The sequence below is a fragment of the Puma concolor genome, chromosome C2, assembly GCF_028749965.1.
Source record: "Puma concolor isolate L17-30 chromosome C2, mPumCon1.1.hap2, whole genome shotgun sequence".
Lineage (NCBI taxonomy): Eukaryota > Metazoa > Chordata > Mammalia > Carnivora > Felidae > Puma > Puma concolor.
Genome location: NC_141675.1, coordinates 82,243,354 through 82,253,997, shown reverse-complemented (window position 1 = coordinate 82,253,997; position 10,644 = coordinate 82,243,354).

Sequence of the window (10,644 nt, the reverse complement as noted above, 5' to 3'; positions counted from 1 at the left end):
TCAGTACTGTGTAACAGTAGCCTGCTCTTCTCCTGATGACCTGGATAAACTACCCATGCCAGTGTTGTGTTTCTTTTCCTTATCTCTTAGTCTTTTTGCATAAAGAGCCCAAATGACTGGGCACTAATAACAGCTTAAAGTCTTATAGTACTAGTACTGTACTATTGTTGGAAGTGTTCCTCCCCTAAGAAGAGGATATCTAGGAAAGAGACTTAGGCATAAATTCTCCAAGTGAGTCAATGGGAGTAAGGGTAAGTGGGCCAGTCTTACCTCCTTTCCTTTGATCTGGCACACATATATTCTATCTACCCTAACCCTAACCCTAACTCCAACCACATCTTGGAGGACAACATAGCATCCTTGTGGGTTATCACATCCAAGTTGGTGCCTCATCTGCATCTACTCTATCAAGCTGGCAGATTCTGGGTGGGATGGTATGTGATGAGTCATATGCCCACTTCCATACCTCCTTTGGTAGTCTCCTTTTTCTGAGGTGATACTGTGAAGTATTCTGAGTGGTGGGTCAAAACTTTATAGGCCCTGAGACAGTGATGCTGGCCAAAGCCCCGAGAATTAGAAGGCAGGCCTATAACTTCCATGTGTAGCTGAAGACTACTTTGGTGGGTCTATGTATGCATAGCCTCCATCTCCACCAGCAACGCTGCTGTATTTGGAAGCCCATTGTGTTGCACTGCAAGCCAAGGTGACCTCTTCCATGGTAAATAGTCTTGGGAGGGTGATAACTTGTAGTAAAAAGATCTTTACAGTTCATGTCCATGACAATAGGGAATTTTTGGTGTATTATCTTTTCTAAGACTAGGGATGGGGACAGGGTCAGAGGTTTCCATTTTACCTTCCCTACTTCAATATCTCTGATCCTACAAGCCAATAAACCAATATGGGGTTCTTCTGAGAACCAAATATGTCCATTCCAATTATTCATTCAAGAACCAGAGAAATAATTTCTGAGATACTATGATCCCAAAAGACTTAATGTCAACTAAACCTGGGCCAGAACTCCATTTATTATCAGGTCCACAGATGCACCCACCTTAACAGCAGGACCATGATAATAATTCAGGCTTTCAAGTGTTAACATCAGCTTGGACTCTATATTCCACAGTTCTCAAAATGTCAGGGCATTCACATTTTAGCTGTGTATGGTTATCTGATTAAACAACCACAAGTCCTTTGGGAGATTGGGGGAAGTTATAATTGTATACACATGCCATAATGTTCAAAATCATTCCTCATGGGGACTCAGCCTCTCCATTAATCAATGGATTAATTAATGGGGTTTGAGAACTGGTTTAGATCTGGAAACTGGGCAAGGGATATGAATATTTTATTAGAGTGATTGCTTGTACCCTTGTTGGCTAACTATATTTCCCATAAAAACACTGTGTCGTTTGAATTGTCTACATAATTCTTAGGCTGCACACTGGCATGGGCACTCATTACCATAATGACTTCAAACTTGCTGTCATCTGACCTCTCTAAATTTGAGTATCTTATCCCCACTGCTTTCACTGAGCCAAAATCTTAGTATCTCTTACCATCTATCCTGGATGTGAGAGGATGGCCATCACTGAGGTTTTTTTTTAATGTACTACATCCACTCTCAGTGCATTGCTAATCACTTTGGTAAACAGAGTCATGGGGCTCTTTTTAATATAATCAGCTATTATGTTTTCTGGTCTCAGTAAATCTACTATAGCATGCCCACCTCTCTGATCATCACCATCTGCCTTAGTATTTCTGGCATTTCTACTTCACTTCAGTGCAGGTTATCATTTCTTTACAAGTTCCAACAGCCATTTTAACAGTGTATTGTATCACGATTCATGTTTCTTCCTGAAGTGTAAATCCTGTATCACTTATCTTTATCAACTTTCTGCTCTTCTTGACCCAACACATTTAGGATCCATTTCACTATATGTACCCAAGATATCTTTATGCATATCTTAAGAGAAGAGTCAAGATATTGAAGACACAGGAATAAGATTTATAAATGATAATTACCTGTTGAGACTTAATGTATACCTACTGGCACTCTAGGTGAACTTGATTCCATTTACATATATATTATGCTTACAGAATGTGAGGACAAGAAACATAAAACTTGGCACCATTTTTCAACAGATCACCACTTGCAATGTGCACACATTCACACACACACACACACACACACACACACACACGCATATATACACCCACACACACACACATACACACACACGCACACACACATGCATACACATTCTCCATCATGGTAAAACAAGGAATAACAGCAGGTTTAACCTAAGTCAAAGGATGAGAGGGAGAGGAGCTCCAATCCTTTAATGTTTAAGTGCCCCCAGTTATGCATGATTGAAAAGAATGAATTCAACTTGCCAAATAGGTCAGCAGACAGTACTATGAAAGATCAGAACAGTCTGGTCATGGATCACCTTTTCCAGCACTGGTCCATTACCTTCCATTTTAGTCAGTGAACATTACCCATTATATCAAGCCTGAGTCATCTAAGATGAAGTAGTCCATGATGCCAGAAATAAGGTGGGTGGAGGAAGGCAGAGATATTGTTAATTCAGGATTGGAACTCTTCCAAACCTAACTTACCAAGGCCAAATTAAAGCACCATGAAATCATATAGTCACAAGAGAAAAACAATTATTGCAAAGAGGACATATATTGCCAATTTCAAAATAGCTTTTAAATATGAAATTAGCAAAACTGATCGTGGTTAGGTGTTAAAAAACAAATACCAAAACAACTACTACTAATTGATCATCTCTTCTGAGAAACTAAGCTTATTTTTTAATTATTATCAGAGTTTTGCAGGTTCATTTTACTGCTGACACCATGGCCAAAATACTGGATCTTAAATGAAATCTAAGTATTCGAGTATGTCCTTGGCTTTCATAATTTGGCCTTTTATCGATCATATTTAATCATTTAGGGTATTGTCTTCTCCCTACGTCTTTCCTTGTCTCTATATTTTAAGGAAACAAATGTTAACCTCTTCAGTATAAATCTCCATCCAAAATTTTTTTTGGCATGGTTCGGTTGGAAGAATTAGTCCTTAAAGAGGTTTGATAAGAATACTTGAAAATAGAAGAACACTGATTTCATTAAATGAATAAAAGGAAAGGGCGCTTCTTAAACCTGTTTAATTAATTTCATTTTAAGTGGCTCCATTAGGAATAAAACGTTTTTATGAAAGATAGGAGAAGGCTGGCATAACTAAGTTTACCTTCATCAGCATGACCACGTAAGAAGTCAAAATTTCCATCTCTATAGAACAAATACGGCTTAATATTGGCAATGTCATCTAATTTAATCTACCTAAATAGGCACTTGTAATGTATTTTAATGAAAAATATCTGAATATGCTTAGGTAAACAAAGTATATAGGCAAACAGCTAGAAAGTGGCTACTTAACATTTGGTACCATATCATTGAAATTAATTTTATTTTATGTGAATTCTTGCCTCAATTGTAAAATACTGCTATTTAATTTAAAAACTGACAGCTAATTCAGCTCATTTGTAAGCATTGAATATACTTGAGAATTGAGTCCAAATGTAAGGCTAATAATCATTACAAAATGCCAATCTGGCCCACAATTTGATTTTTACTTGAAAATTCTGTCTCAGATTTTATTGAACCAAAAGGATTTCCTGTACATACAAAAGTGAATGTCTTCACTTAGAAACTTTCAACAGACTTTTTAGTATTCCAAATGTGTTAGATGGGGAAGTTGTAGCCATTTATAGTCCTGAGTACTAAAGCAAAGCCTCTAACTCAGATAGCCCTCCTATTTTTGTGAATCACTGCTGACATTTTTGGAACAATACTTTAGAGGAATATAAATGCTTGCTGCTTATCTTGAAGCTACTCCATTGAAAAAACTGTCATTTACAGGTGTATTTAACTAGCCAGGTCACTGCACACACATGTACAGTGACCTACTTTTATTCCAATGGTATACAGCAGTGGAATAAGAAGACACTTCTGAAACCAAGAGCTAAGTGACTTAAGTGACTAAAATCCAGTGTCTGAAATTACTAATGTCCTTCTGTGCTGCAGCAAATTATAAAAGTAATTGTTCCAGAACTATTGCCTTGCAAAAGATTGTTTTCTAGATCCAAGTGCCAATATGGCAGAAATATATGTCAGTGATATCTCCAGATTTAGATAGCAAAGTAGCTTCCCATATTTCCCTCATATGTAGGACAGTGATGGAAACATTTTACAGGTATTCAGAAAGGGTTTGTTGAAAGAACCAAAGAACAAATAATTAATTAGTGGACTCTTTCATGATCAAGTAGTACCTCATGTGTATGCAACACCTTACCATTTATCAAACATTCTCAAATATATACAATATAATTGGCTCTTCAAGAGGATGTAGGATATACTGAAATGCACATAAAATTTGGCAGGAGAGCATTAAGGTTTGAGTTCTGTTTTGGTGTGTTTTTCTGCTAAGACAGCTTTGAATAAATAAACATGCTGAGTTTTAATTTATATATCTGCTAATAGGATTGAAAAAACCTCTACCACAAGTTTTGCAGCAAGAATCCAAAGGTTGCATAGAAAAAAGAATTATAAAACTAATTCAAGTGTTAGAATGTCTAATTAGAGATGAACAAACTTCACCTCTGTAAGTTAAGTTACTTGACCCAAGTCCACAGCTACAAATCCAGTTTCCCAGATGTGGGTTACAACAATACCCATTTTTGTCATTTTTACGAACCCCTGATCACATATAGTGTGCTTACACGGGTAAGTCCATTATCCTCTGGAGAGGAAAGTATTTTATTACAAACATCATATTTCAACATTTCATTCAAGGCCTCAATTTTCCCTCTTTTAATACTCACTATAGGCTTTGTAAATGGTTTGTGTTCATCAGAGGAACAAGAACCAGATGCTAAGACTTTTCTTCACTGACTAGAGACTGCAGCATTAGTACAGGCAAATGAATGGTCAGATTTATGAATTAGTTCCCCCAGAAAACTTCCTTTCCAAACCTTATCATCAATTGACAGATCATTCCTTTTCCCTCTGTTTTTCTTATCCTAGCATACTTCTGTTCCTACTTTTAATTTACATTCCTAGCTTTGTGCAAGCCTTTCTAACTGGTTTTCACATTCAGATACTTGTTTTTGTGGAATTCTATGCTAACAGCAGTGAGGAATACCAGGAAGGATTAGATTTTGGAACAAAATTGTGGCCTCTGGAGATTTGAGAATAGGTAGCATTTTTTGGTAATTTAATAAACAGCAAGAAGTGCCTCTCATCCTTGAGAAGATGAAGTGCTCAACACCATTAAACTACTTCATATTTTTAGTTAAGTTTGTTTGAAAACAAAAGGGTGTTATCATTGATGAACTTATTAATAATTCCACATGGCAGTTTCAGTTTTTAGATCTTCTTCTATTTTTCTACTGATTGCAACCAGATGCAGCATTTCCCTTAGAGAAACCTTTTCTTGTGCCTTTCAAATAAAACTAGATTCTCCTGATTTTCTCCCCCACAGGACCATGAATACTTTCTTTATGGCAATTCTGAGAGTTTGTAATGATTCATTTATGTAATGTCTATTTTCCTTTTAGAGTGTGAGTCTCTGAGGGCAGGCAAGTTCCTAACGTTATTCATCTTCTTTTGGCTCAGGGCCTAGGAAAGTAAATGGGATACAGTGTTGTTCAACAAGTGTGCCCAATGGCTGTGTGAACCATCCAGAATGTTTGTCTCAATGATTTCCCCTTCCATTAACATTCCTTACATCACTCTGCAAAGAAGGGCTTTAAGGAAGATCTGGTATTTTAACCAAGAAAATGAAAACTGCACCTTGTGCTCATCAGAGTTAGATATAAAACAGGGAAATTAGTTTAATGCATACCAATTTCTCACAAAAGCCATGAGGGAAAACTTAAAGCCTTTGAAGCTAAACAAATTCCACCTTTCCTTGCATATTTTTATACCATGTAGAAATTGTTCCCATCTGATTCATCCCAAGTCCAAGCTATAACTAAGCCTACTCATACATATGACATGCCGCTTTCTCTTTTGGTGTTGCTGGTAGAAACTTCAAAGATCTCAGAGATTGGTCCCATTGGGAGGACATGTGTGATTTTTCTTGTGAGGATAAAGTCTGATGGGGACAGCTGAGAATGACATTGCAAAATATGGCACTAGAATCAGGATGATCAGGGGTTCCAGGATAGAAGTCACCCTGGGTTTCAATGTAGGGAAGATAAATATGGAAGTCTGGTGGCCTAGGGGATTAATCTCTCCTCTAAGTGATTCTACATTCTTTCTTTTTTGTTTTACTTTTTTTTTTTACTTTTCTTCTGAGCCGCTGTGGATCTCTTTGGAATGTGCTGTTCATTTCAGCATGGATGCACTCAGCAGTTTGTGGCCCGCTGGGCTGTTTTACTTCACTGCCGGGTCATGCTTGCCAGCTTTTGTTGAGAAATAACAGGAGGTCATACATGGTGTCAAGAAAATGTTGGCATAGTTAGAGAAACAGGTATTGTATTAGTTGCAATGAATTCAGACCTACTGATGGTAGGATTAATGAAATCCGTGTCTGGCACTCTCTGTTGCTTGATGGAGCTTACAATGAGCATAGCCTGGACACCAGAATCGAGTCTCAGCAAGCTCTGGCCTGTGGCTTGCTCCTCAAGCCAGATTGGCCCCAGGTATTTGGAAAGTAAGTGCAGGCCTCCTGACACATCTACCTAGACAAGCAGGAGCAGACAGAGGTGAAGAAAAGGAAGATGGAAGGAAGGAAGGAAGGAAGGAAGGAAGGAAGGAAAGAAGGAAGGAAAGAGGAGAAAAAAGGAGAAAATCAGAATTACATGAAATATATACCTTTGGCAATTCCAAAATGAATTAAAATAAACTATATTAAAACGTATTAAGAGTAGCAACACTTTATGAACTGCTTTATTCCAGATAAGTCACTAGTCCAAAAGCTTTACGTTAATGAGTGTATTAATGAATGCATCTCACAACCACACAGTGATGTAGATACTACTTATATCCCAGATGAGAAAGTGGGGCACAGAGAGACAAAGTAAATTTCCCAAGAGTTCACATCTAGGAAAGGGTTGATCCAGGAGTTGAACTCAGAAAATCTGACTGCAGAACCATGTTCTTTAAATTTTTTAAAGTTTTTTTTATTTTTGAGAGACAGAGCAAGAGCAGGGGAGGGACAGAGAGAGAGGGAGACAAAGACTCTGAAGCAGGCTCCAGGCTCTGAGCTGTCAGCACAGAGCCCAACATGGGGCTTGAACTTATGAACCATGAGATTATTACCTGAGCTGAAGTCAGAAGCTTAACCGACTGAGCCACCCAGGCGCCCCCAGAATCTGTGTTCTTATACACCAGGCATAACCGCTTCTTCCTATAGGCTGTCACCCAGACTCTGTTGGTAACCCTCAAACACAGCGTGAGAGAATATGTGGAAAACAACCTTCGAAATATGGAATATTACAACTGTAGTAGACCTCAAAAACAGGTGCTTTTAGAGGAGTACTGGAGGAGAGGAATTTACATGTCTCATGCTTTCATATGAGCAATTGATTTTTTTTCTAACTTTTATGTGTCATGCCAGGAAGGCACAACTTCAAGCCATCCTTCTGCTCAATACAAACTATCTGCCCTTTACTCATTCTTTTTCCCTTATAGAACCTGCACATTAAACTGCCTTTAGATATCATCGGCTAAAATTTCTGAATCAATGGGTAGGGCAGGTCAAAGAGAGGAAAGACCCAGTTATATAGAAAGGCAGTGGAGATTAGAGAGTGCAAGTCTCCTAAAATTTTAGGTGAGTGTTCTGTATATTTCACACACACGGAGACTTAAGATATAGCAGTTTATATTCAAATCATGAAGAAAGGGAGAGACCAATATGGAAAAAAGCTCCAAGAGAGATGGACAGAGATTCTTTCCCTTTCATTGGGCCATAAAAATAGCTATAAAACTCTTTCTGTCACCTTATTTCATGTTTACTTTACCAGCACGCAGTAGCCATGCCTAACATCTTCCTCCCTCTTTTAGTGTTTCCAGAACATCAGGAGCATTCATGTAACATCAATATGTGCAAACATCTAGTCCTGTTACATTTAAGTTTACATGTGTAAGTTCTTGGTATGGCTACAGTGCTCTCTCGCCCCCTTATCTGAGGTTTCTTTTTCTATGGTGTCAGTTACCCATCATCAACCATGGTCAGGAAGCTGATGATCCATCCTTTGTCTGATGTATCCTCAGAAAGTCAACAGTTAGCCTAATGCTACATCACAAAGTCAATGCCATTCACTTCACTTCATCTCACCACGTAGGCACTGAATCATCTCACATCATCACATGAAGGGTGAGTATAGAACCGTAAGATATTTTGAGAGAGAATGAGATCACATTCTCTTAACTTTTATCACAGTATAATGTTAGGATTGTTCTATTTTATTATTAGTTGTTGTTAATCTCTTACTGTGGTAGTTTAAATGAAACTTAACCCAGGTGTGTACAAATAGGAAAACGCTAGTATATTTAGAGTCCAGTAGCATCTACAGTTTCAGGCATGCACTGGGGGGTCTTGAAATGTATCCCTCACAGATAAGGGAAGACTCCTGTACTTCTCTTGTCTCTCTTGCATGACTCTCAGATTGAAACTTGAATGCCTCCTAGCTGTCTTACTAACCTCCAAAGTTGGCCCTGAAGATCATTTAAGGGAGAAAATAGATAAAGACAAACCCTTGAACACACTCGTATTAATATGCTAGTCCTTACCCTCGGACTGGGGCCAGGGGAATTCAGACACAGAATTGAATGCAACTAATTAAAGGTTCCATTTATTTTTCCCAAACTTTCCACGTGAAAACATGGAAAAAAATCATTCAATTTCTGAGTTGCACCTTGGACAATGTCGTTTTTGTAGAAAAAAAATTTAACGTCAAATGATTGTATTCTTCACTACAGAAAACTGCTGTTAAAGTATGAATACAGAATAAATGAAAAATGTGATATCGAAACATCCTTATAAAGTTAGATTAAGTAATATATACAAAGCTCTGTATGAGTTTTGTACACATTATGTATAAAATGTAAAATTACTTGCAAATTTTGGGGACTAGAAGACTTTACTCAAAAGTTTAAAAAGTGATGATCATATCTCTTTTCCAGATAATCTAGCTCATTGTTCTCAAGATAATGCCATCATGCAGTAGCTTTAAAATTTATTTGCTGAGTTATGAGAGACCATCTTCTGTATATAAAAGGAAGCTTGGGATATTACTATAAAATAATTCATAGTATATTTGAATAAATATTTGCATGAAAATTAAATGTACAAAAACTAAAAATTACCATAAGTCACTTTTGCTAAAGTCTTTCCTGAATAATACAGCACTTATTCAGTACTTTGTACTTCTTCTTTTTCATATATTTATATGTACCCTTTCTAATTTTTTTCATGTATTTCTACAGATCGAGGCTTTCCCTTGGCATAGTTTCACTTCATTCCGAAGGATTTCTTTTAGTTTTTTTGTGTGCGTTTTTGATGCAGAATATTCTCTAAGCTTTGTATGAAATGTGTTTATGCCTGTCATACTTGAAAAACATTTTTGCTGAAAAATATTTTGCTTTTTATCTTTCATCTTTTTAAAGACTGTCCATTATCTTCTGACTTCTATCGTTTCTGATGAGAATTTCTCATTCTCATGTTCCATTATATGAATATCTTCTTTTTCTCTAGTTGCTTTTAAATGTTATTTTTGTATTTGGTTTTAGGTTCTTTGCCTTTGGAATGCTGAAGGTTAGCTGTTTGTTATAATGTACTCAGTGTCCTTGGAGTTTCTGGAGCTTCCTGGATCTGAATATTGCTTGTTTGATTACATTTAAAACTGTTACCCATTACTTCTTCAAATATTGCTCTATCCCAAGTTCTCTATCCTCTCTTTATAGCATTCAATTTATATATGCTTACTAATTTATAGTTTCTCAGAGGTTATTGAGACTTTGTCCATTTTCTTCTATATTTTATTTCTCTATGTACTTCAGATTGGATGATTTCTATTGATTCATCTTCAAGTTCACTGAGATTTCTTCCATTGTGTCCAATCTGCTTTTAATCATATTCAATGATTTAAAAAAATTATAAATACTGTATTCATCATTTCCAGGTTTCCCATTTGTTTCTTCTTTACTATTTTCAAGTGTTTCCTGAAATGTCCAATTTTTCACTCATCTATCTTTTCCTATAGATTCTTTAATATACTTATCATGGCTATTTCAAAGTTCTTGTGTGATAATTCCAACATATGCATTATCTGTTGTTCTCTTTTAATTTACTGATATTCTCTTGTTGTGGGTCATATTCTCTTGTTTATTCACAAGTTTTGTGATTTCTTGCTGATATTATGTGCAAAGGAAAAGACAGACATAGAATATATATACATATACCAAAAGGTAATGCATTTTCCTCTTTTAGGTAGACTAAGGGACAGATCAGTTTATTATTTCAAGCAGAAGTTGAACTGTGTATGGAGGTGTTGTGACTTTAATCCCTCTACCAGGATTTGGGATTAGAGCTCCAGAAATTTAGAAAGTTCTCTCTTTTCAGTCCAGCACTCA